The 27,162-nt window shown below is 41.4% G+C and overlaps 4 non-coding genes across 4 annotated transcripts; all 4 read left to right on the top strand.

The window, feature by feature from the left end:
• Positions 1 to 862: 862 nt before the first annotated feature.
• Positions 863 to 944, top strand: TRNAL-AAG. The gene has a single exon. It is a non-coding gene; the product is annotated as a tRNA-Leu (tRNA).
• Positions 945 to 24,708: 23,764 nt separating this feature from the next.
• On the top strand, positions 24,709 to 24,781 carry TRNAT-UGU. Its single transcript has one exon. It is a non-coding gene; the product is annotated as a tRNA-Thr (tRNA).
• Positions 24,782 to 25,596: 815 nt separating this feature from the next.
• Positions 25,597 to 25,687, top strand: TRNAY-GUA. The gene is given in 2 exon segments: positions 25,597 to 25,633; positions 25,652 to 25,687. It is a non-coding gene; the product is annotated as a tRNA-Tyr (tRNA).
• An 880-nt stretch (positions 25,688 to 26,567) lies between these two features.
• On the top strand, positions 26,568 to 26,657 carry TRNAY-GUA. Its single transcript is given in 2 exon segments — positions 26,568 to 26,604; positions 26,622 to 26,657. It is a non-coding gene; the product is annotated as a tRNA-Tyr (tRNA).
• The last annotated feature ends 505 nt before the right edge of the window (positions 26,658 to 27,162 follow it).

Raw genomic sequence — 27,162 nt, forward strand, 5'->3', positions numbered from 1 at the left:
AGAGCTCAATATACCACTCCCTTTTCCCAAACCATCTTCTCTTCTTATGTTCCTTATTACCGTTTAGAGTATCACAATCCTCCCAGTCACTCAGGCTCACAGCTTGGATATAATCTTGTACTCCTCTCTCTCACCACCACCCCTCCATCCCTCAAGTACAGTTGTTTCTAGCAGCCATTCCTCCTCTGACGCTGAACTCACTCTGGTGTGTCCCTCAGCCCCAAGACCTCAGGCCTGGACTACGGCAGTAGTCTTGTGATTGGTCCCCCTGCCTCAAGTCTCTCAGTACTCCAATCAATTCTCCACTCAGTTGTCAAATTGATCTTCCTACAATGCAAGACTTATCCTTTGATCCCTCTATTCAGTAAGCTCCAGTGACTCCTTTTTACTTCCAAGATCAAATATAAAATCCTGATTGATTTAACTTGGCCCTTTCCTACCTTTCCAGTCTTCTTACTACTTTTACTACTTTTTTTTTAACTTTACTACTTTTTTCTTACTCCTTACTACTTTACCCTCTCCATTTTCTCCCCACCCTTCATGTATTTTGCAGTCCAGTGACACTGGCCTACTGGCTGTTTCTCGTACGAGACACTCAATCTCCAAAATCTAGGAATTACAGCTGACTGTCTCCCATGCACGCAATTCCTCTCCTTCCACATGTCAAGTCCCAACTAAAATCCCACTTTCTACGAGAAAATTTTCCTGATCCCCCTTATGCTGCATCATCACCACTTTATGCAACAATATTTTGCTTTTATGTCGGCTTCCCGCTTTGGTTATAAACTACTTGTATTCCCAGAATTCAACCAAAGGCACCTAATAAATACTTATAGACTGACTAAGAAAACTAGCACAAGGCGGTAGCGTGGCCGAGCGGTCTAAGGCGCTGGATTAAGGCTCCAGTCTCTTCGGGGGCGTGGGTTCGAATCCCACCGCTGCCAGATTTCTTTTTGAGAACGTCGGTTACTCTATTCTTTTCAGTTCAAGGATTCCATACCTTTTGGAGGGAGCGGCTAGGTAATGAAACAATATTTTTAGAAACGAAGTTCAAGAACCTCTTTTCTAAAAGAAATAAAATGATCTTCTCTTCTGAAAATATGAATACAAAAGTAACCTTACGGAAGAGACAAGAAGAGGAGAGAAGGAAGGGGTTATTGTAGTACAAATACAAATCAGTAGTCCAGAGGAGTTAAAGTAGAAATAATGAAGAACGGGACAGCACCAAAAGAGGCTATTCCTGATGTATAATAAGTAAAATTAAATGGGATTTCGTTACTTTTCAAGTGAAAACCAGCATCTTTGCGAAAGCAGAGAAATCAAATGTTAGGCATTACCCAAAGGTCAAGAATCTGCAGATCGTGAGTGGAGGAAGGCCCTGAGAGAAGGGAGATGGAATGAAGTCTAATGACTGTAAAATCTAGACTTTCTAAAGGTGACTTTATCAACCCAAGTCCTTCTGAAAGAAGGCGCTATGAAGTTTGTGTCTCCTCTTAAGATGCCATAGGTCTTTTCTGGCTGTCTGAAATACATGATTTAATTTCTCATGTTTAAGAAGGTGCATCCAAAATGGGAGTGACTAGGAGCTGGGGATCAAGACCTATTGCAATGTCCCGAGCCCCCACGGTCGCGGAAGAAGATTAATAACAGTTCCCCTTTAGAAAAAACTAGGATCTTGCATCGTCTGGTTTCTAAACAGTATGGGGCAGGGCGCGGTTGCGAACTTGATGAGAGGTAGATATTTCAGAGCTCTTAGCTTGCGGTTCCAAAAAGAAAAATTACCCTCCATCCCTTCTGCTTTTCCCCCAGGACATGAAAAATGTTATCTTTCTCAACATCGTAGATAGTTAAAGTTGGAAGCAATCTATTAGACTTTTCAGGTTGGAGGACTCAGAAAAGAAATGAAACCTTGTCCCATAAGTTATTCTCTCCCACAGGTCTGAAAAGTGCTTGATTCTGAAATAAACTGTTATTAAAGTCGTCTGTTCAAATATCATAAGATTTCAGTAGCTTTTTACCAGCTACTTCAAGTTGTTAATTTGCATTACGAGGCTTGCCATTAATTCAAACCTGAGGAAAAAATTAAAGCATTTATTTTTATGTGAATTTGTAAAGCAAAGTTCTTATCGTAAAAGCAGCATACTCCATTAAAACAAATTCACACACCGGTCACATCAGAAAATATGTCTCTCTGCATTTTAAATTCATCACTTCTCTGTCAGGAGATGAATGGCCTGTTTCATGTCTGTTCTTTTGGACATGTGATTTATCATTGCACTGTTCAGAGTTCTAAGTCTTTCAAAGTTGTGTTTCCTTACAGTGGTGATGTCTTGGCATAAATTGTTCTCCTAGTTCTGCTCACTTCACTCAACATCAGTTCATCGTGGTCTTCCATTTCCTATGAAACTATCAATTTCAGTATTTGATGTGGCACAATAATAAATATATTTCTTCCTTTGAAGACTACCTGTTCATATCATATTTATTTATTGGGGAATTGCTCTTAGCTTTAAAGATTTGAACCAGTCTCATATATACTAGTATATGTGTACTTTAGAAGAAAAACTTGCTGCAAAGACTTCACATACAAGCACATCTGTTTCCCTTCTAATTTTAACTGTTACATTTGTTTTGCAAAAACTTTAAAATTTTATACAGTCAAAAGTGTCCATTTTGTCTTATGTGATTGATCATTTGTTTGGTTATAAAATCATCCCCTGTCCATAGATCTGAAAGGTAATTTCTCTCTTACTCCTCTAATTGGTTTCTCATGTGACCTTTTATATCTGCGGATTTCCATTTTGAGCTAATCTTAGTGTATGCTGTGGTGTTGCCCTAAATCTAATTTTTGCCAGACCATTGTCCAGTTTTTCCAGAAGTTTTGGTCAACCCTTTATTAACTAGCATATTTGAGTTTATCAAACACAATGCTACTGTGGTTGTTTGCCTCTGAATATTATTTACTTAATCTGATCCACTAATGAACCTTTTTCTTTTAAGCATTATTAAAATATTGTAATGATTATTGCTTTGCAGTACAGTTCAAATTTGTTACTTCCCATATTATTATTGTTATTTTTACCCCTGTGAGTAATCTTATTCTTCCATATGAATTTCATTATTATTTTTCTAGGTCTATATAAATATTATTTGGAGAGTTTGGTATAGCATTGAAGAAGCAAATTAATTTAGGTAGAATTATCATTTGTGTTATAATAGCTTGGCCTAACCATGGGAATGAATGTTTTTCCAATATTTCAATGTGTCTTTATTTCTGGAAAGAGCATTATACATATGGTTCCTGGGGGAATCTTGGTAGATACACTTCCAAACATTGTAGTTATTTTGAATGCAATTTTTCTATCTCTTCCTGTTGGGTTTTGTTATTGATATGCAGGAATAACGATGGTTTATAGAGGTTCATTCTGTATACTGAAATTTTGCCGAATTTATTGTTTCGGGTAAATATTTTTGTTTGCCTCGGTATCCAAAGTAAGTTATCATATGATCTACAAAAGGAAATAATTTTGTTTCCTCTTTGCTCGTGATTATTCCCTTGATTTCTGTTTATTCTCTTACTGTTTCAGTTAGCATTTCTAGAATGCATGCATCATGCTTTACTTATGATCTTATAGGAAAGGACTTTAACTTTTCTCCATTACCGTAAATGTTTGCTTTTGGATTTAGATAGTTACTATTGATTATGCTAGGAAAAGATGATTTATTCCCATTTTTTAGTTTTAAATAGAAATAAGTGCTGGATTTTGTCGAAGCCCTTCTGGCATCTATTATTAAGATTACATGTTTTATTATTAATATTACTAACATGATTTATTATATTTATAATCTTTATGTCCAACAACATCCTACATTCCTTTTATAAACCAAACCTGTTCATAGTCTATAACTCATCTGATATGCTGTTGTAGCCTCCTTATTTATATTTTTCTCATTTTCTATGTTTTTCTTTCCCTTTTTTCCCAAAGTTTTTTTTTTCGTTTTGTTTTGTGCTCAATTAATTCATTTGTTGTTTCTCTTTTGTTAACAATAGCATTTACAGATTTTGTTTTTCCTCCAGAATCTGGAGGGGGCGGGGGAGGGTCTGGTCCTAAACACACACCCAGGCAAATACAGACATAACTCTGCAATTCAAACACTATTCTTCCCCGCCTCAACGAATCAGGGAGTCTTTCATTCTCTTTCCTCTCCCCTCCCCCCCCCTCAAAGTGAGGAGGTAGCATTGCACCTTAATGAGTTGTCCCTTCAATGCCTTCCAGGCTGCATCCGGGATCCTGCCTGAAGCTGCCCCAGTGAGGCTCCTCTTTGCAACTGCCCTCTAAAGGAGAGAGGATCAGGGATGAATTTGTTAGGACTCGGCTGCTTCCTCAGAGATTTCGACCGCTTGTCCCCTGACCTTCGCCCCAGTCGCAGAGCAAGGCCACTCCCTCAGTCCGAACCAGCAGGGACTCAGCAAGATGCAAGTGACTCGGTTCCCAAATGCACAGGGGAGCGGGGATTCTGCAGGGTGGGAATGTGGGGCTAAAGAACAATCACAAGAGGATTAGCACCACAATGACAAAAGGGTCCTTCTTAACCGTCCCAGCTCCCACCAGGCCAGGAGGAGTGCGTCTCTGGGTCTGAGCGGATCGGGCAGGCTTTGAAAACCTTCTCTTCACAGGTAAATAGCCTCTATTGGCATGCAGCAGGGACAGGGAGGACAGTCCTTCCCTCTTCTCCCCACCCCGGCTCAAATTTGGCAAATGAGGCATTACCCAGAAACTTAAGAAAGAGGACCCACTGATGCCAGACCACAGTATTGTCCTGGTCAGTCTGTTGTGGCAGACAGCTGAGAATGCCAACAGACCACCCCTCCAGAAGCACAGAGAGGGATCTGGAAAGCGGACAGTGTTTATATAGAGTACTCTATAGAGAGAGAGATGTGGTATGTCATATACTATATAGAGATAATAATCAACCCATTAAACATGTAAAGAAGCCTTACAGTAGCTCTGGCTGGAAATTTAGTAGCATGAAAGTTGATTGTATGCAAAGGAGCCATGTGGAAGAATCCTAAAGGTGAAGGAACTTGAATATCCACTTCCCGTGGACCACATTTGTGGCTTTGCAAATGTTTCCTGCACCAAAGTTGGCATACACAAAGGAACTCTCCTGATCTGGGCTAGCATTCATTCATTCATCAGAGAGATATTTTTCAAGTCTTTATAATGTTCTAATATGTGCCAGGCCCTATATTTATCACTGTGTATAGAAAGACTAAAAACGAAATCGTGCTTGCTTCTATGGAGGTTAAACACAATTGGAATCTCTCCGTGCCTCCTGCAGCAAATAGTTCTGCTGTGAGTTGAGGTATCTATTGTTTCTGGACACCTGTAACACACCTGAAACCCTGGGTGTGATAAAAAAAAATCGTTTTAAATGAAAAGAAAATGGGGGTGGGGGAAGGTTAACAAAGGGAATTGGTCATGGAGGTGGAGAGAAAGAAAGGTGTTGGGAAGCAATTTGGAAAGGAAGGAAAGTGAGCCCCGCTTTTGAGGTGATTTCAAGTGTTTTCTAGGAAAGTTAGAGGCAGCGGAAAGAATGTGGTTAGAAAGAGCTGGGGTGATGGCACTTATGGAATTCGAAAAGAGTTTGTGCTTCTAGGGGAAAATGAAGCCATTCTCCTCCGGAGTGGCGAGAGTGGCAAGTGTTCAGGCGGCGGCTGGAGCACGTGGGAAATATGCAGGCTCTATTTCCAGGCAGTGTCCCAAATGGCATCATTTCTTTCGATCAAAATAAAAAAGCAAGAAACGTTTTGGCACAGACTAGTACCACACCTTTTAAAAAGGATGTACGCAAAAGGTTCAACGTGCAGCTCAGTTGGTAGAGCGGAGGACTGTAGGAGGAGAATGTCTGGTTATCCTTAGGTCGCTGGTTCGACTTCGGCTCGAAGGAGGTGCTGTAGTTTTGTAGCTGTCCTAAAACTTACTCATTCAATCATGGGGGAGGAAATTGCACATTCACTTGTAAGACACTTTTGAAGTCAAAAGTGCCTCACTTGGAGAGGTTCTCCGTTAATTTCAGAAGGAATCTGAATCCAGATCACAAAGAAAGGAAGAGAAACGAACAGGAGAAAAGAAAGACCAAGTTATCTTTTTCACCACAACTTTTTTCCTCATGAAGAAAAATATCTTATAGGCATGACTGCTTGGTGCCACTTCCCCAGGGGGCTAACAAAAGTTGGTCAAATGTATTGCATTGCACTGAACTGGAAATTCACCTGCTCAAAACTTATTATTTATTTTGGGGTTGTTCAAAACTTATTAAAGGACACTGAAATTTCAGTGCAAACTGAGTAAATAGAAGTTAAGTGACTTTCCCGAGGTCACACAACTAGTGTCTGAGTTTTCCTGACTTCAAGTCTAGTTCTCTACTGTGCTTCCTACCTGCTATTACTATTCTATTTATTATTATGAACTTGACAGATGTAAAACAAACTAAAACATGAGCTTCTCTGTACAAATAAGAATATGGGAAAAGAACTGCATAGGAAATTGTAAATCATCATTATGTGCAACTTGTAGCCACATATTTCAAATTTAAGATGGTATTTCCAGTATTGTCATGCTATCTATGTCTTCTTCCTTCTGTTCTCTTTCTTTTTTTTTTTAACGTGACCCATTAAGGTACTTATTGGTTTTTTCTTACTTTTTTATTTTACTTTATTTTTTGCAGGGCAAAGAGGGTTAAGTGACTTGCCCAGGGTCACACAGCTAGTGTCAAGTGTCTGAGGTCAAATTTGAACTGAGGTCTTCCTGAATCCAGGGCCAGTGTTTTATCCACTGCACCACCTAGCTGCTCCCCTTTCTTCCCTTTTTAAAAGTATAATTATCATTACCCCTCTCAACTCTAGATGGCCCACCCCAGTGAAATATTTCTTTCATAACAAATAAATTGAGTAATACAAAAAAAAATTGTCTTTGTATGAAAATATATGGCTCCCTCATTGCTAGTCAATCACCTCTCTGCCAAGAAGTGGAAAGAATGATTCAGGTACTTTGATTAGTCATTGGACTTATTTCATTCTAGAGGCTTCCCTAGTTATTTTCCTTTTTAATGCAGTAGTCATAATATATATTGTTTTCCTACTTTACCTTCTTTATTCTGCATCGGTTCATACAAGTCTTCTCAAACTACCATGGATCCATCACTTTCATCATCTCTAACATTGCAAATAATACTCTTTACATTGATATCCCATAAATTGTTCAACCCAATTCCCAGTTGATGGGTACCCATTTTGTTTGCAGTGCTATGAGAAAAAGTGCTGCTATAATTTTTTGGTGCATATGTGTCCTTTCCAAATTCTTTCTTTGATCTTTTTGGGGAGCGGGAAGGGCATTATATTATGTTATTAGGGTATAATAATGTTATGCATTGGTCAAAGGCAGAGCAGAGTTTAGTCGCTTTCAGAATATATCCAAATTACTTTACAGAATGGCTAGACCATTTTACAGTTCAACCCATAGTGCATTCATGTGCCTACTCTTCTATAGCTCTTCCAACAATTGCCATTTTTCCTTTTTTTTTTTTTTGGATCTTTGCCAATCTGATGGGTAAGAGATAGAAAGACAGAAATGCTTTAATTTGCATACAACTTGATTCAGTGGATACCCAACCAACTTCACAGCTGGGAAGAGCTTCATTCAAATCCTACCTTTGAGAAATATATGATCCTGGATAAGTTGAAACACAATAATACATAAGAATCCCCATGGGCTGCAGATTGATTTTTGTTTTTACTTTTTTTTTTTGGTTGGGCAATGAGGGTTAAGGTACTTGCCCAAGGTCACACAGCTAGTAAATGTCAAATGTCTGAGGTCGGATTTGAACTCAGGTACTCCTGACTCTAGGGTTGGTGCTCTATCCACTGCGCCACTTAGCTGCCCCTGATTGATTTTTAAAATCACATATTTATATTATCTGTCTATTTTTGTATTTTTATTTCTTTTTTAAAATATTCCCCAATTACGTTTTAGTCTTGTTTTGGTTACCTCAAAAAGCTCTGGAAACCTCTGAATCAAGCTGAACATTTCTGTTAGATTATTGAAGCAGTGAGAGTGACTAAAGACTCATCATAGTTTAACTGTAGAACTTGTATAATTGTAGTTGTTCATATTTTATTTCTTGCCAGGTTTGTTAACATTTATTGCAAACTTTACATAATGCCAGTTTTATTTAAATCCCTTTAAGAAGAGGAAGATTGTGTGCACAACAAAAACAGAAATAAATAAATACAGCATAAGAACAACACTTTGGATATTAAAAGTTTTTAAAGATGTAAAAAGTTATAAAGTTTATTGTATTAGTAAATTAATTCAATTATTTTACTTTTTTCTAAGTAATTCTCACAGCACTGAATTCATCCCTTCATTTCCCAAGGCAGAGAAGTAACTTAATTAGCATCTGGTAGACTTGGTAGACTTGGTAGACTTGGGCAGGCTGCCTGAAACATTGATGACTAGACATTACTCGTTCCTTTGAGGGAGTCCTAAAAGCCCTGGACTATTTATCCAAGGGTTCCTTAACTTTAGGAATCTTTTCTCAGCTGGATTCACTGTTATCACTCCTCAGTATCTAACTAACCTTAGGTCCAAAAGTTTCTGGCTCCTTCATAAACAAGACACTAAGCCTAGCTACCAAATACACCCACAAAATGACTCCCCAAATTATCCAATAATCTAGAACTCTAGAAAAAAGTTTTTCTTTGTCTTTGGTCAACATTAAACTGGATAAGCCTAAAGCATATTACTGCTGTTGTCCTGCCTGTGGTTTGAAAAACAGTTATATTTTATTTTTTTTTAATTATACCTAGTAAAGTCATATGAGCCAAGAGATTTCACTTATTAAAAAGAGGGAGAGGGGCAGCTAGGTGGTGCAGTGGATAGAGCACAGGCCCAGGATTCAGGAAGACCTGAGTTCAAATCCAGCCTCAGACACTTGACACTAGCTGTGTGACCCTGGGCAAGTCACTTAACCCTCATTGCCCCGCAAAAAAACAAAACCCAAAAAAACACCCCAAACTTTAAAAAAAAATTGTTTTAAAAAAAGGAGAAAACAGAATCAAATTGCTCTAAATACTGCTACATTTCTATGATTCACCACTTTGCATTCTTATAAGGTTTAAAGGGTGAATAAATTATACAACAATGGAAAATAGTTGAGCATGTTATAACATTTTGTGATTATTTCTATGTTTAAATTCTCAATCTGAAATATCTCTACCTCATATTCAAAACAACTTTGCCTCATAACGATAATTTTTATTTCACAAAAATATATGTCTTATCAGTTTTAAATATCAAAGTTGCTCCAAGACACAACCAGTCTTGTTCTCCTTCTTTGTTCCCCTTCTTGTCCAAAATAAGAAATTCCCTTGTTACAAGACAAGGACCATTGGCTCACTGAACCTGAAGAGTTATTTGATAATAGAAGGAGATTTATTAGCTAAGGAACAGTGTAGTTGGGAGAATATGACATGCAAAAGCTTATAGAAAACATATAGATAGCAGAACAGGCTTAAGGAATTTGTTCCAGTGGTAATGGAAGTAAGTAGCAGTATTTTCTAGCCCTGTGTCCCACGGATTCAGAGATAGCATACGATAGTAGCAATGAGAGTCATCATAAAACATTTGTGGTTCTCCTGCTGGAGTCAGAGGAATTTACCATGAAAGGAGGAAAATGAATAACATCAAAACTGTTCTGTCCAGTCTTGCCTAAAAGTAATAGACTGACTTGTGTTAAATATTACAAGAGAAAACTCCTTCAACCAGGCAAATGGCATAAATACATTTTGAGACAGTCAATTTGTTTAAGGAATAGCATAGGCAAGCTTGTGATCTAACAGGAAGTTTTTCTGCTTGTAGGGTATCAAGCAAAACAAGGAAACTAAATCAGGAGGATCCTGAGGCTGACACAGGACCTTCCAACCCAGAGGGTGATACAGACCCTGAACCAGAAGCTAATATAGCCTTGTACCAAACTGATACAGAGCCTCAGAGACTAATAGAAGACCTAGATGCTAACTGTTAAGGGCTAAAATTCTAACTATTCTGTCTAAAATATCCAATGAGTGGTCGCCAATCAATTACAAGCTTTAGCAAGAGTTAGACTTTTAAGCATTTATTAAGGAGAATAAGAATTTGGTAAAGAGAGAGAAAGGCCTAGATTCCTATCTATTAAAGGGAGAGCACATTTCTAGCTCCCTTCTCCGCCAGCTTCCTCAGGAAAGAGCCCCAGAGTCAGCGCCAGTCTCTTCCTTCCTCCTCCCACTAGTCCGCGTCACTTCCTCCCACCAAAGAAAAGACTCCTGGTCTTGCCCTCAAAGACCTTCGCTTCATGGGCAGAACTCTTCTACAGTAAGTCTCCAGCAGGTGGCGTCATTCCAATCGTTACATAACAAATGCTTAATGAAAGGAAAAGCTCCCAGTTCTAATGCTAATACTTACCTTGGGGGGCTTAGACAATAGAAAGATCCACCAGAGATGCATTTCTAATCTATTTATTGTGAGCCTTCAGGACCACATACATAGGACATATATGGATGGAACCTACAAAACTGTTTTTTAAAAAAAACATACCAGACAGAGTAAAAGTCACATAAGTCAAGAAATTTTACTCATTTAAAATATGGGAAGGGGGTAGGGGAAGATACAAATTGCCCTGGACATTGCTCCATTTCAAAATGGCTGTCATAACTTTATAGTGTTATAGACTTAAAGGTAGAAAGCATTAAGCAACAGTGCAGAAATAATATTAAGGAAATGATGTTAATAATGATCTTGCAATTTAAATATTTACATTATCAAACTTCAATATCTATATTTTACCATTGGAAACATTTTTCCTCTTAAGCATTTGGATGATTTCACAAGAATGTGCTTGTTCTACAAATTCTGATTTGTCGAGGTTGATTCAAGAGAAAGTCAGTTTTATTCTCCATGTATTTTCACTCAAGTCCTGCTTCCTCTTAATTCTCTACTCTGGGGTTCACCCTTGACTTTAACCTGGATTCTGAACCAAAACTGTCATATCTCTTCTTCAGCCAAATATAATAAAGTGCAGAGGTTTTCTGAAAGAAGCCCAACAACAAGGGAAGAAAGATTTGGGAGTGTGAGCTAGAGGAAACATTTGGTTTGTATAATGAAGTGATCCCTGAGACAGAGAAGCAAACTACCTTTCAGGACATATGAATAAATCCTTTTGAATGAATGAACCTTACCATCAATTCTTTTCCCACTCTAGAATTTTTAAATGTTTTTGTTTTTCCTCTTTGCCACAGGAGCATGATGAAGTGCTTTTGGCTGTGTATTTTGGGAGACTGCCTTAAGAAAGAGCAGGGATGATTCAGCTCACTTAGCATGAGGAAAGACCATTTATAAGGCAGAAAAACAGCACCAGCAGCCAACACCCAAGCAATAAATTATAAGGATGGAATTGTAGTTCTCACCAGCTAAACGGTACCTGCTTTCCCAAGTGCTTCTCCCACTCAAAGGTCTTTGTGTTGGTCATAGACACTTGTATTAATAATGTCACAATATGTATGGCTATAACAATGATCAAAGGAGATAGGGAGTGTTTGAGCTGTTGTTGAGAGACATGGAGGGAAGAAGCTTCTCTCTAATTCCTCCAAACACAGTAACTAACAGCCTTTGATGTTTTGAGGAATCCCAGGACGTTTTAGAGGGGAGACTAAGGAGTGGATTCCCCAATCTAAGAACATACTCATCAATTTGGAGACTTAGTTGAGTAGTAAAAGGTGTTGGACTTGGAGTCATGAAGACATGGTTTGGAATACCCTTTGATGCCTCTGATTCTTAATATTTTGTATGATCCTGGGCAAGTCATTTAACCACTTTAAAGCTCAATTGCCTCATCAGTAAAACTGGAACAATAATAGTTATAATACCTACTTCTCAGGGTTGTGAGGATCAAAGGAGATGTTGTGCATAAAGCCTTTTTAAAATGTTTAGCATGTCTAAATCACCCGTAATAAAAGAAATACACATCAGAACAAACTGAAAGTTTCACCTCACTCTCTCAAAATCAGTAAAAATGACCAAAAAATGGCAACAGTCAATGTTAGGGGGGTTGTACACAAATACTTATTGGTAGAGTTGTGAAATGGTACAATCATTTTGGAAAACAATTGGGAATTGTGCCAATGAAGGGACTAAAAAATCCATACCTTTTAAACCAGAGACTCCATCACTGGGTTTATGCCCCATGAAAATTATCAATAAGAAAAAAATTGTCCATTTACTTCTAAATATTTGTAGCAACACTTGTTGCAATACCTCAGAATTGGGGAAAAGGAGATGCCTATTAGCTGCAGAATGGCTTAACAAACTGTTACATGAACGTAATGGAATATCACTGTGCTGTAAAAAAGATATGTGATGAATATGTAGAAGCATGGAAAGATCTACTTGAAGTAATGTAGAGTCAAGCAAGCAGATGTAAAAACAACACACACAGGGCAGCTAGGTGGTGCAGTGGATAGAGCACTGACCCTGGAGTCAGGAGTACCTGAGTTGAAATCCGGCCTCAGACACATAACACTTACTAGCTGTGTGACCCTGGGCAAGTCACTTAACCCCAATTGCCTCACTTAAAAAAAAAAACCAACACACACCATAACTACAACAATGTAAATGGAAAGAACAATGACACACCAAAAAAAAAAATCAAAAGTAAATGTTGTGACAATTGCTCCAAAAAACATCCAAATAGTACCATAGGAAAATGCTTGGAGCAGCAAAACCCACAGAAGAATGTGCTGAAATCATCTTTTAATCAAGAATGGCTTGGAAGAGCAGAAGGAGGGAGCTGCTGTGCTAAGACAGGAGTGGAGCCCAACCCCACAGTCACCCTGACACAGATCCAGTCCCAGGAAGGCCACACCAGAAAAAGAGACCCTCCAGAACCTCTGAATCAGCTGAAGCACCAGTGTTGTCTGGAACTAAGCTCACAGTCTGGTGAAAGGGCTGAGCCCTGGGCAGGGAGGAGACTACAGGGGTCTATGCTGGTGCTGAGGCAGAATTTGGGTTTTTCACCTCTGCTGGAAACCAGGAGGTAGGCTTGAGTAGCAGTGTCCCAGGTGGGGGAGGGGCACAGGCTCATCAGAGCTAATAACCACAACACACAAAGCAGGTTGATTAGCAAGTTGGTCTGGGGTCATCTAAGGACCAGGGTACAAGCCAGGCAAGTGAAGAACCTGCTCCTCCTTAAATCATACCACCTGGGACTTCTGAAGCTTGGGATATTGCATCCTGGAAACAGTGCCCCACTTTAAAGAGCTAAAAGTCAAGTAAAAGAAAGGCAAGATGAGCAGACAAAGGTGAGGACTGCAGAAAGTTTCTTCAGTAACAAGGAAGACCAAGGGGCACCCTCAGAGGAAGATGTCAACATCAGGGCCCCTATATCTAAAGCTTCCAAGAAAAATATGAATTGGTCTCAGGCCATAGAGGCACTCAAATAGGACTTTGGAGATAGAGAGGTAGAGGAAAAAATTGAAAGAGAAATGAGGGCGATGTAGGAAAGACATGAAAAAAAGTCAACAGCTTGAAAAGCCAAATGGAAAAGCTCTCTGATGAAAATAATTGCCTAAAAATTAGGATTGAGCAAATGGAAGCCAGTGACTTTATGAGAAACTAAGACACTATAAAGCAAATCCAAATGAATAAAAAAAAATAGAGGGCAATGTGAAATATCTTCTGGGAAAAACTGCTGACCTGGAAAATAAGTCAAGGAGAGATAGTTTGAAAATTATTGATCTAAAAAAAAAATATTGGTCTACCTGAAAACCATGATCAAGGAAAGAGCTTAGACATCATCTTCCAAAATATTCTCAGGGAAAATTGCCCTGAAATTCTAGAAGTAGAAGCTAAAATAGAAATTGAAAGAATCCACTGATCACCTCCAGAAAGAGATCCCAAAAGGAAAACTCCTAGGAATATTATAGTCAAATTCCAGAGCTCTCAGGTCAAAGAGAAAATATTGCAAGTTACCAAAAAGAAAGAATTCAAGTGCTGTGGAGCCCCAGTCAGGATATCACAAGATCTACTAGCTTCTACATTAAAGGACCGGAGGGCATGGAATATGATATTCCAGAGGGCAAAGGAAATGGGATTACAACCAAGAATCACCTACCCAGCAAAACTCATCATAATCTTTCAGAGGAAAAATGGGACTTTAATGTAAAAGAGGACTTTCAGGTATTTGTGATGAAAAGACCTGAACTGAATGTCAAATTTGACTTTCAAATACAAGGCCCTAGAGAGCAATAAAAAATTGGAGTTGGGGGACATACCTGGGATCATGCAGTGGGTGACTGTCTTGTGTCTGAGGTCAGGCTTTGGCTGGGATCCCCCTGGGTCTAGGGGTGATGCTTTATCCACTGTATCACCTAGCTGCCCCATGATGATATCCTTAGGGTTAAATTGAGGGGTGAGGGGAATGCACTGGGAATGCCTTTCTGGGCAGAGGCAAAATCCTACCTGAAAGAAACAGGAAAAGGCTTATGGAGTGGGGGAAGAGATGGGAGAGGAGCAGGGCAGTAAATGAATTTTACACTCATCAGAAAAGGCTCAAAGTCCTTAAACTCAACGGAGTTGGCTCAAGGAGGAACTAACATACACACCCAACTGGGTGGAGTAATCTATTTAATCTGGGCAGTAAATGAGCCTAACACTCATCAGAATTGGCTCAAAGACCTCAATCTCATTAGAATTGGCTCAGGAGGGAATAATGTACACACTCAATTGGGCGGAGTAATCTCTCTAACCCTGCAGGAAAATAAGGAGGGGAAGGGGATAAAGAGAGAAGGGCAAAAGAAGGAAGGGCAGAGTGGGGCAGGGGACAGGCAGAAGCAAATCCCTTTTGAAGAGTGATAGGATGAAAGAAGATGGATAATAGAATAAATATCATGGGGAAGGGAACAGGATGGAAGGAAAACAGTTAACAACAGTAATCATGAAAAAGAGAAAAGAGAGAAAATTGTACAAAAAATATTTGTAGCAACTCTTTGTGGAGGTTAAGAATTGATAATCAAGGGAATGTCCATCAATTGAGGAATGATGGAAGAAGCTGTGCTATATGATTGTGGTGGAATGGTCTTGTGCTATAGGAAATGACAAACAGGATGATCCCCGAAAAACCTGGAAAGACTAATGAACATCGATGTATAGTGAAGTGAGCAGAGCTGGGAGGACATTGTGCATAGTGACAGCAGTATTGTTCAATAAGCAATTGTGAATGACTTAACTACTCTCAGCAATGCAATGATCCAAGACAATCCCAAGGAACTAATGAGGAAGCTTAGTATCCACCCCCATAGAAAGAACTGATTAAAAAAAAAAAAGAACACTTTTGGATTATACATATATAACCTGGTTGCGATCTTGTGGAGGGGGGAGGAAAGGGAGGGAGGGAGAAAAATTTGGAACTCTAAATCTTGTGAAAATGAATGTTGAAAACTACCCTTACATGTAAATGGAAAAAATGAAATAAATGTTTGTTGCTTAAAAAAGATGGGAGCTAAAGAGTACTGATGTATCTGTCTACTACATATTAAAAGAATTGACCAAATTGTGTAACTATCTTTATCTATCTTACTCGTAGCTGGTATATTGAATTGTGCTTGGAGTCTCCTCACCCTAGATCAGTTATTTGTAAACCTACCAGCTCCCTTTGTTTACTCCTAAGTATAAAAGCAGTACAAAACCCAATCTTTCCAGGGTAACTAATGGCCAGTTTACTATGTTGGGAGAGCTAGCCAGCTCCTGCTGGAACCTCATATGTAATATCGTATGTCCCAAAGAAGAAGAAGAGATCTAAACAGGGGCAGCTAGGTGGCACAGTGGATAGAGTACCGGCCCTGGATTCAGGAGTACCTGAGTTCAAATCCGGACTCAGACACTTGACATTTACTAGCTGTGTGACCCTGGGCAAGTCACTTAACCCCAATTGCCCCACAAAAAAAAAAAACCAACAACAACAACAAAAGAAAGATCTAAGCAACCCCCATAAGAGTTTGGCATCCTTCTTGTAGATGTTTTGTAATGGACCAGAGCATGACAAGTCTATACTTCTTTTTTGTTTTGTTTTGTTTTTTGTTTTGTGGGGCAATGGGAGTTAAGTGACTTGCCCAGGGTCACACAGCTAGTTAAGTGTCAAGTGTCTGGGAATATCCACTGCGCCACCTAGCTGCCAAGCCTATACTTCTTAGACTGCTGTGCAGTAGGCATAGTCCCATTAAATCAAGACTACATTTCTCAGGATCCTAATGCTGGGGTATAGGGGATATAACACCATAAGTATGAAGTGGGAATTCTTGAGAAGAAATGAGGAAGAGAAGAACCCAAGGAGGGCCACACGGAGAAAATGGCTAAACTCAGTGTCTAGAGGAAAGGGGTCCTTACTTGCTGAAGGTGGAGAACCATTCTAGAGGAATCTCAAGTCATAAGAGCCAGTCTGTGGAGCAGGTAATTCTGCAATGAAAATGACAGATACTAAATTTTAGTTGCAGAGATGGAGGTGAAAATAAAGCTTTGCAATAAAGATAGCTAGGTAATCCACTGTTGGTGGAGTTGATGTTCTTCCCATCTCTGTGAAGATCTGCTTTCAATAGGTGATGTGCGCAGATCTGCTTTTAACTGGTGATCTATGGTTTAAGTGGCCATTGTTCTTGTTTGTCCTTTCTTCTCAAAGAGGATCATGATATCAAGGGGTGATCTCTCTAGCTATCTAGATAGCTGTCTCGGCATTTAGATATCTCTCTAGCTATCTACCTATCCCTCTATCTAGATATCTATCTCTTTATCTAGATATCTATCTATGGATGTGGATGTGGATACACACAATGTACATATGTATGTAATTGTATGTGTGTGTATGTATGTATGAGCTAGTTATACCACTGCTAAATACAATGCCTTTTCTACTTCGTTGACCTGGAGATCTCCCCTCCCTAACTGTATTAAAGACAACAGAGGGAGAACACACACACACACACACACACACACACACACAGAGTAATTAACTAAGTCTAAATCCAAAAGATCTCCTTTGATTTCGCCTCCAGGATATTTCTAGGAGAGCCAAGTCTCTGTAGGTAATACAAATTTTTCTTAAGTTCCTTTTCCTACCATGGAGCTCTCCCCAGACAAGAAACTTGCTCTCCACTCCAAAAGGGGCATGCCTTCTGTATCATCCATCTAGATGGCTGCATTACTTTGCCAGTTTGTTTTCACTAGATGGGGTATGAGGAAGGGACAGGACGTGAAAGGGGGTTGGAGTGGGGAAAAGTTGTAAAGGGAAAAAAGGCGAAAGCCAAAAGTGTACCTTTCTACCCGACCAAAGAGTTTTATCCTTTTTCCACCACGAACTTCTGAGTATATTCTTTTGCACCCAACTACAGTCTCTCACACCAAAAACTAAGAAAATACAAACTAACGTTTGTATATTTCGGAGACGAGGTCTCCTACTTGCCTTCCCCTCAGCTGTCTCGCTGGCTTTTTCCTCCCCGAATTTTGTTCTCACCTCCCTCCCCCCCACCCCCTTGCCTGCAGTCAACTCCTTCATTGTCACATTTTAAGAATAGGTCGTTGGCTGCATCGGGCCCGACTTAGAGTTTCGGCCTTTTACACGACTGAGGAGATTGCAGAGAGAAACACTGTTGGGCACCTCTACAAGACAAAAAGGGCTGACATAATGGAAGTTACCCCCTGTTTTAGAGATCTAGCTTTATTTGGTGGTGAACCCAGCACCAGGAATTCAACATTTGATTTGTTCAGAATATGAGGGATAAAAGGAAGAATAGAGTGGTCACACACAGAAAATTCGGACAACCTAGTCTTACCAAAAAAAGAAAAAAAGAAAAGATAAAAAGTCCGGGATTTGAACCCGGGACCTCTCGCACCCTAAGCGCGAAGCATACCCCTAGACCAACAAGCTACAAAGAAAATAGGTCTCTCTTCTCCAAGAAGTATTTTAGAATCACACGTACTACATTTATTCCCTGAGAAATATTGATTTTTTTAGGAATTACTCCCCTGAGGGTTCCTTAAAATTGCTCTTCTCCCCTTCCTTTATTCCTCCCTTCACTTTATACTCACTTGCCCACACCTCCTTCATGGTCCTTTATACACCTTTCACCATTGCTCTCACTCTGGAAAGATCATTAATGCACATTTCAATCTCCTGCAGTACAGACACAAGGACCCTGGATACCTTCTGTCCTCTCTCTCCAACAAGCCTGCCCCGGAAATACGCGCTTAGCAAATTCTGACCCCCCCCCCCCCAAACTGATACAAAGGAACAAGAGCAACCACCACCAGAACCCACCCGTAGCCCCACAAGGTCAGTCAAACTTACACGCTTCTTTCCAACTACCTCTACCTCAACCTCGCTCATCACCATGGATTATCAGGTAACTGGCAAGACCTTTCAAACAATACAGACGGAAACGGGATCAAAGTCAAACGATACGTCGCTCCCCCTTGACCATTGTTTCTTCAATTAGTGAACCACACTAACGCTTCTCTCCTTCTATACCTCCCACCTCCCTCCTATCTAAACCTTCAATCATTCCCTAGGACTTGACTATCCCGCTTGGGATGATTTCAGTGTGAGTCCTTTAAGTCAATGTATGGTTTTTCAGATCACGAGTAAGCTACTGGGTTCACCTTGGCGGCTTAAGGAGATGGCAGGACAAGAGGGCTCCCGAGTCAGCCAGGCTGGCCAGTGGGATTCCTGTCTACATTTTGTCGACACTAGTCGAGGATCACAGATCTATATCGAGAGCTGGCAATGATCTAAAAGGCCATCCAGTTCAGCCCCCTTTCTCTCTTTAGAGGTGAGGAAACTGAGGTTTAGATTAGTTAAGTGACTTGCCTAAGGCATCTTATTCATCTCTTCACATCACATTCAAGTCAACCAGCTTTCAACTCTCCCAAGTCAAATTCTATTTATCTCTCTGGACCTGTGAGTAAATTCTTGTGCAACACAAAGTCCTTAAAAACCTGAAATTTTCCAAAGTCAATATAGTCCACGCTAATTTTTCAGCGAAGAAGTGACAGTTCTCTCGTGGGTATCTTATCGGCTCTCTCTCTCTCAATAAACATTTTTATTTAAACTTTTGAGTCCCAATTCCCCCCCCACACACACACACACACACTCCTCCTTTCCCTCCCCTCTCCCAGAGGCGGTAAGCAAACGGATATAAATATATACAAGTACTATTATGTAAAACATCAATATATTAGTCGTCTTGTATAAGACGACTCGGAGAAAAGAAAAAAAAACTTCAAAAATAGCATGTTTCAGTCTGTATTTAATCAATATCAGTTCTTTCTCTGGAAGTGGATAGTATGCTTCATCATTATTCCTTGTCTTGGATCATTGTATTGCTGAGAATAACTAGAAATAAAAATAATTGCTAGAAATTTATATAGCTTTTAAAAGGTTTGCAAAGCACATATTACAAATAGAATATTGCTAGATCCTCATAACAACCCTGGGAGGCATTTGCTATTATTATTCCCATTTTACAAATAAGGAAACTGAGGCAGGCAGCGCTTAGGTGACTTGTCCAGAGTCACACAGCTAGTAAATATCTGAGGCTGAACTGAAACTCGGATCTTTCAGATTCCCCTTTCATTGCTTCATCTCAGCACAACTGAGCTTTTTTCCCCCCAGCCCATTTTTGATTGTGGAGTCTGATAGATTGGAACCTACATCAATTATGATTATGAAATTCTATTCTTCATACTTATCCGCTATCCACCCGGAGGTGGATTCCCTTTGAGTTTAGGGGGGAAAATGCACCCCAATCTCACAGACATGCACCACAGATCCATCAAATACTAAAGTAGCACCTGGAATCTTAATGGATAAAGAACAAAGAAAAATCAACTGTTCCTGTAATGCTTTCTTGAGGGAAAAGCCAAGGGTGGGCTCCATAGCTCAGGGGTTAGAGCACTGGCTCTGTAAACTAGGGGTCTGAAGTTCAAGTCTTGCTGGGGCCTTTGCTTACAGGGTTTTTACTCTCTCTTGCACTTTAGAAGTGAAAGGTTAGGGAATGAGAAAGGGATAGAATTTGGAATTCAAAACTTTAAATAAATAAACAAAAAAGTAAAAGGTTCACTCCAACTTCCTTCATTAGGAGTTCGAAGTCATCCCCCTTCCACGGTATAATTACACATCTCTTCTGAGAAAACCTCTTCTTTCATTCCTGAAACAAAGCCCTGATACTGTCACTCTGAAGCAAGGTGATAGTCTGTCTCTACTGTGCCCTTGTTTGCCACCACATTTGGAGTGCTGTCTTTGATTTCAATTCAATTCAATAAACACCTATGAAGTACCTAGACCTTTCTACTTCCTCAATCCTACTTCTCCTTGTTTCCTCTGAAGCCTTTGAAATTGCCAGTAAAACCCTGTTCTCCCTTAAGTTTTCGAAGCACTAATCTCTCCTTGTTTACCTCCTCCCTATCTGACTGCTCTTTCTCTGTCTGCTCTACTTGATCTTCCTCAAGATTAAGTCTTCTAAACTTAGGTGTACCTGAAGACTCAGTCCTAGGGCTTCTTCTCCCTGTATGCCTTAGCTTCTTAGGTAGGTTGCTTCTTGGTGGATTGCGAATCCATATGGGCTTTATAAGTGAATGTGGGGGGTCTTGAAATTTTTGGCAACAGTAAAAGGTGTAAGGAATTAATTGTGATTTGGGGTTTTCATAACCTTATCTTTGTTTCATTATAGTCAGACTAAAAAATGTAAGCTTAGAAGCCTAAGAGAAGATGGGTGTGTACTTTGGGAGATAATTGAACAAACAAGAGGAACTCTGACCATAGGGAACATTTATTGAAACTAAGTAACTAAGCCTCCCATAGTAGCTCCCCCACACCTACATGGGCCTGGCCAGATTATAATGGGGACAGCCCATGTGGGTGTGCTGAGCCAATTGGAGACTCAGCATGGCTAAGAACTGCCCCTTCTGGTGGGAGAGACAGTTAGAGGCAGTTGGAGTTTGAGGAGAAAGTGTTCTGAAAGAGACTGGAAGGAAGGTAGGAACAGTTAGAGGAGCTGTTGGTGTTTGACCTTGGGACCAAAACAGAAGAGACTACACAGCTAATTCTCATTTGAGCTACAGATTTCCAGAGGTGGTGAGTTTGTGTTTTTGAGGCAAAGTTAGCTCTTTGGAGCTAGCTGGGCTAGAGGCAGGTTGGGGTGCCTGGGACCTTTTTACCCCAGAGATTTAAATTATTTCTCATTGTCCCTAGCTCAATAATCTCACTTGTGTTTTAAATTTGTTCCCATTAATAAACATGTTTTGTTTTGGAAAGAGGCTGTTTCTTTTCTCACCCCAATACTATGGTGAGCCGCCCAATTAACTTTCCCATACTAAATTTGGCCCTTACAAAGGTTATGTATATCTATTCATATACCTATACATCTGGATTGGGTGAAAATTTCTTGGGTGAAAAGGGGTCGGAAGTGGAAAAAGTTTGAGAAGTTCTGCTCTATATGACTTCACTATATATTTCTCCCTAAACCCTCCTGGATCCTACCTTCCTTACTATTGTAGAGGACATCACTATGCTCCTAGTCTCACAGGCTCACTACCTAGTCATTCTGGATGCCTCTCCATCTCTCAATTCCCCCTGCACCCCAAATATCCAAGCTATTGCCAAGGCCTGTCTATTTCACCCTTGTAACATCTGTCAAAAATGCCTCCTTCTCTCCTTTGACACTGCCACCACTCTAGTTAGTGCAGCCCACTACTAGATTTGCCTGCCTTGAGTCTCTCCCCACTCCAATACATCCTCCATTTAGTCACTTGGGTAAGTTTTCCTAAAGCAAAGTTCAGTTCATGTCACACCCCCTCTGGCTTCCCCCCAACCTCCACCTCAATAAATTCCAGTAACCTCCTGTTGCTTCCAGGATCAAATGCAAAATCCTCTGACTTTCAAAGTTCTTCATGACTGAGGACCTGTCCTACGTATCCAGTCTACTTACACCTCACTCCCCAACAAAAACTCTTAGATCCAGTGACAATGGCCTCCTGTCTGTTCCATGAAGTCTCAGATCCTAGCATTCTCTCTGGCCAGCCCCTATTCTTGGAATACTCTACTTCCTCCCCTCTGACTACTAACTTCCCTGGCTTCCTTTAAGTCCCAGATAAAAATCCCACCCTCTACAGGAAACCTCCAACCTCTCTTAATTCCAGTACCTCACCTCCATTAATTATTTCCTATTTATACTGCATATAGCTTGCTCCATATAGATTTGGTTGCATGTTCTCTCCTGTTATATTCTAAGTTCCTTGAGGACAAGGACTGTCTTTTGTTTCTCTTTGTATCCGAAGAACTGAGCAAAGCTGCACGTAGTAGGTGCTTAACAAATGTTTATTGATTGACTGGGAAGGTGCTGACTTACACTGATGATGGGAACCTCCTAGCCCTGGAATCCTCTATACCAGAGACAAAAATGAAAGTGTGCTGGCCCCCAAAGAGGTTTAACTTCATCGGAATCTCCCCTTCTCTCTTGCAGCGAATAGTTCTGTTCTTGGGACATCCGGTGCCTTACAGGTTCTGGCCACCTCTAACCCAACTAAGACTTTGGGTGTGATTAAGAGAATCATTTTAAATGGAAAGAAATAGGAACGAGGTGGGAAGTGAATTGGGCACAGAGACGGGGAAAAAGAAAAGCGTTGGGAAGCAATTTGAAAAGGAAGGCATGTGAACGAGCCCTGTTTGTTTTGCAACGGGTCGAAATGTTTTCGCAGAGTTGAAGGCAGCAGAAAGAATGCGATCAGGACGAGTTGGGTGCGGGGTGACGCTGCGGGAATCGGAAGTGAGCTGCTGTTGGCAGCTTCCTGAGACTGTTCTTTCCCCCCTCTCTTTTTATTATTCTTCCCTCCACCTTACACTCACTTGACCACACCTCCTTCATCGAACACCACAAACCTTTCACCATCTCTGCCACTCGAGAAAGGACACATGCACACTCCAATTTCCTGCACCACAGACAAGAGGACCTTGGGCGGTTTTCATTCCTCCTCTCCAACCTCCACAATGCCTGGCTTCCCGGAAACACGCGCAATAGCAACTAGCACATGCACCCACCGTAAGCCCAGGTTCAGGCAAGCTTACACCCAGCTCTACTTCGATCCCACTTACTACAAAGGTTTATTATTATTTTTTTTAATTTTATAGGAATATTCTGGCGACGCTTTGGCTGTTGTTTCTTCAGTTAGTGAATCAAGCTGTCATTTCTGTCTTTCATTTCCTCCCCCACTCCTTCTGCTTAAACTCCCAGTCATTCTCAGACTTAACTGTCCCACGCGGATGATTTCTGCGTCACCTTAAGCCAATGTGTTGTTTTCCAGATCGTGGGTAGGAAAATGCATCGCTTTGGGGGCTTAAGGAGACCCTGACGCTCAGGGGATGACAGGACTAAAGGGCTCCCCAGTCTTCCTGACTGGCCCCTGGGAATCCTATCTACATTTGTCTATACTTGTCCACACTGGTTTAGGATCATAGCTCTAGATCGAGAGCTAGCAGAGATTTCAAAGGGCATCTCATTCAGCCTCCCCTCTCTCTTTATAGATGAGGAAACAGAGGCCCACGTGGGTTAAATGACTTGCCCAAGGCATTGCCATCTCTTCATGCTCCACACTGCACACTCAAATGGGTTTTCATCTCCCCTAAAGCAAGTTCTATTTATTTCTCTGGATCTCGTCAGGCTCTTCTTGTCCAAAACTGAGACCAAGGTAACCTAGAATTCCTAAAGTCAATATAATCCACGCTGACTTGCAGTGAAGAAGTGATAGTTCTCTGTCAACATCGTACGGGGTGCTCTCTTTTAAAACGCTGCATGCAGTACTTTCAAGGTTCGCAAAGCACATTAAAGACATTATATCGTTAAATCTTCATAACTCTGCTTTTATTATTCCCCTTTTACAAACAAGGAAACTGAGGCAAATAGAGGTCAAAGTCACCTGTGCAGGGTCACACAGGTAGTAAGTGCCTGAGACTGGACTGAAACTCAGTTAGTTCTTCCTCACTCCAGTCTCAGTGCTCTATTTACTGAACAACCGAATTGTTTTTTTCAGTCCCCTACTGATTTGGGAGTCTGAAGGACAAGAACCCACCTCAAGACCCCCTGCTATGACCCTGGCATTTCGAAGTTGTTTTGGGGACGAGAACATCGTCCGACTTGGGACTGGGTCCTTACTGGACACTTCAGTCTGGATGAAGCAAAGTTTGTCTAGCTCTGGCCGAGTCATTCCCAGAAAACATTCTGAGTTTAGGAAAGGAGATAAAACCACAGTGAAGAGAGGAAATCTAGTGGAGATCTTGCAGTGGAGGGTGCCGCGTGAGAAGGGTGGTCGGCGTTGCTAGTGAGCCTTCTGAATGTAGTCGCTTCCCAGTTGTTTTCTAATTCAGTTACGAAACGCTACTCTTGGCGGTTTTCTGCACCCTGCTGAGCTGTGGATTTTTTTTGACGACGAGTACAAGGAAGCGAATGGATCCAGCTTTGTATCCTTACCCTGCAAAGCCAAGCAAAAAGAGGAATAGCGGGTAGGTAACAGATGAGAATGCAGAAAACTGGGGCGTTCCTGGAATGCTGCCTTAAGAAGCCCTGTGTACGCGGGCTCCATAGCTCAGGGGTTAGAGCACTGGTCTTGTAAACCAGGGGTCGCGAGTTCAAATCTCGCTGGGGCCTTCTCCTATAACGTTTTTACTTGCTCTTGTTCTTTAGAAGTGAAAGGTCCACTCTAAAGATTATGTATACCTATTTAATATACCCGGCGTCCGGTAAAAATTTATCGAGAGCAAAGGGGGTCGGCAGTGGAAAAACTTTGAGAAGCGCTGCTCTATACAACTTCCCTAGGTGATCTCAGCAGCTCCCACGGATTTAATTGCCATCTCCATGCTAATGATCCTCAAATCTATCTATTCTTTCCCAGTCTCTCTGTTGGCCTCCAGTTTCGAATTGCCTGCCTGATCAGACATTTCAAACTGGATGTAGAGTAGCCATGATAAACGGAATTCTTCAGAAATGGGGCTTCTTATATTTCTCCCTACGGTCCTTATTACTGTAGAGGACAATACTATGCTCCTTAGTCCCTCAGGCTCACTACCTAGTCATTCTGAATTCCTCTCTGTCTCTCACGGCCTACCCCTACCCCCCCCCCCCCCCATATCCAAACTGTTGCCAAAGCCTGTCGATTTCCCGGAGAGTTGAAGAAGGCAGGGAGGGGAAAGAATGCGGTCAGGACAAGTTGGGTGCCGGGTGGCGCTGCGGGAATCGGAAGTGAGCTGCTAGCAGTGGGCAGCGAGAAATGAAGCCAGACACCTTCCGCGTGGCGAAGGTGGAAAGCGCTTAGACTGCGGCTGGGAGCAGGTGGGAAGGGCGTTCCGAAGCCAAGCGTGCCAGATGGCATAATTTCCTTGGTTCAGGAGAAGGCAAGAAAAGATGTAGTGCCAACCAGTCCTCCTTCTATAAAAGAAGACGTGGGGCAAGGTCTCTCCGTACACCCTTCGATAGCTCAGTTGGTAGAGCGGAGGACTGTAGAGGTGACTCTTCCTAGGTATCCTTAGGTCGCTGGTTCGACTCCGGCTCGAAGGAGGTGCTTTCTGTTTTGGACACCGGTCGCACAACTGGAGACCTTCTCAGGAACCACCAGTCTTCTCCAACGGTCATACACACACCGAGAACGAAAGGCACCCTACCTGTGAGCAACCCTTCAGCCGCCCGCGCCTTTCCGATGCTCGCCAAAGGAGCATTCCCAGCCCGCGTTCCCCCCACCGCCACCCCTTGCTGCACCTTCTTCTACTAGAGGACCAACCGCTTCCTGACTCTTCCCCAAAGGGCTAACTAACCTTCGCTGCATTGCACTGCTTTGCGTTGATCTGGAGACCAGCTAGTTAGTCTGTCTGCTCAACCTTACTCAAGTGATGCTCAAGTGAGGATCGCAGAAGTTAACTTAGAGTTGCTGAGAGACTGGGCGTCAACTTGAAACCTGGACCTTGTGGTGTACAAGGCCGATTTTAGAAAGACGGGAAAGCGAGCACTCTGGTGGATACTTATTTTTGTCCTAACCATCGACATGCATGCATGCATGCGTGTGTGTGTGTGTATGCATGCGTGTATGTTGATAGCAGTAAGGACCAAGATTGTTTCCATGAGAGTGGTTCTCTCTCCTTCTTTAAGATACTTGGAGACTCCATTCTTAAATTAGGCCAAGCTGTGGGCTCCAGCGGAGAATTTCCCTGCATGTGCAAGAAATGCACAGGTATTTGTGAAGAAAGAATGGAAGGAAGAGAAGACATAAGATAGGAAAGTTTGAAGGAAAGGGGAGCGGGGAGAACGAATTAAAGAAAGGGGGGGGGTAGTTTCTGTAGATGCAGAGAATGAAAGGAAAAACCGAACCGAACCCAAACCAGGGCCCGGACGAGACTTTCCCGCACTTTTCAGGTAGTCGCTGTGGAGCCGGCTTAGTATACCCCCTTCGATAGCTCAGCTGGTAGAGCGGAGGACTGTAGAGGCTAACTCTGTGGTGATCCTTAGGTCGCTGGTTCGATTCCGGCTCGAAGGAGAGGTAGGAGCCCATTTTAAGCTATTCTCTTTACAGAAACGTTGAAAAGCGTCCAAGGAGTAATTCGCTGGGCCACTTTGTCTACCTAGCTCCCAGAGACCTCTGATACTTGGAAGGGAATGCAGTCTAGTTCTGCAAGAAGTCCGTAGTTCTGCAAGAAGAGAGAGTTGCGAGGTGCTGCCTCAACACATTGAACTGAAGCAGGTCAGAGATATGGACTCTGCCAAGTAGAACAATTCCGTTTTCCTCGCAACTCTTCTTGCCTGGCAAACAGTAGCCTGGCATCCTATCTATTCTCCTTTGAGAGTGTCCCAGATATCTCTCTCTGACTCTGTGGTGTGCACTATTTTAATGTGCAATTTGAATGAAAATGTGCAATTTGAATGAAAATTTGAAAATGCATTCCGAGAACTGCGTATGGGAACTATGGATGACAGCGTTTCGATTGCTAAGGTTTTTATTTCCTGAAACAGTGAGTTGAATGTAATACCACGAGTTTCGCGTC

The sequence above is a fragment of the Dromiciops gliroides genome, chromosome 2, assembly GCF_019393635.1.
Source record: "Dromiciops gliroides isolate mDroGli1 chromosome 2, mDroGli1.pri, whole genome shotgun sequence".
Taxonomy (NCBI): Eukaryota; Metazoa; Chordata; class Mammalia; order Microbiotheria; family Microbiotheriidae; genus Dromiciops; species Dromiciops gliroides.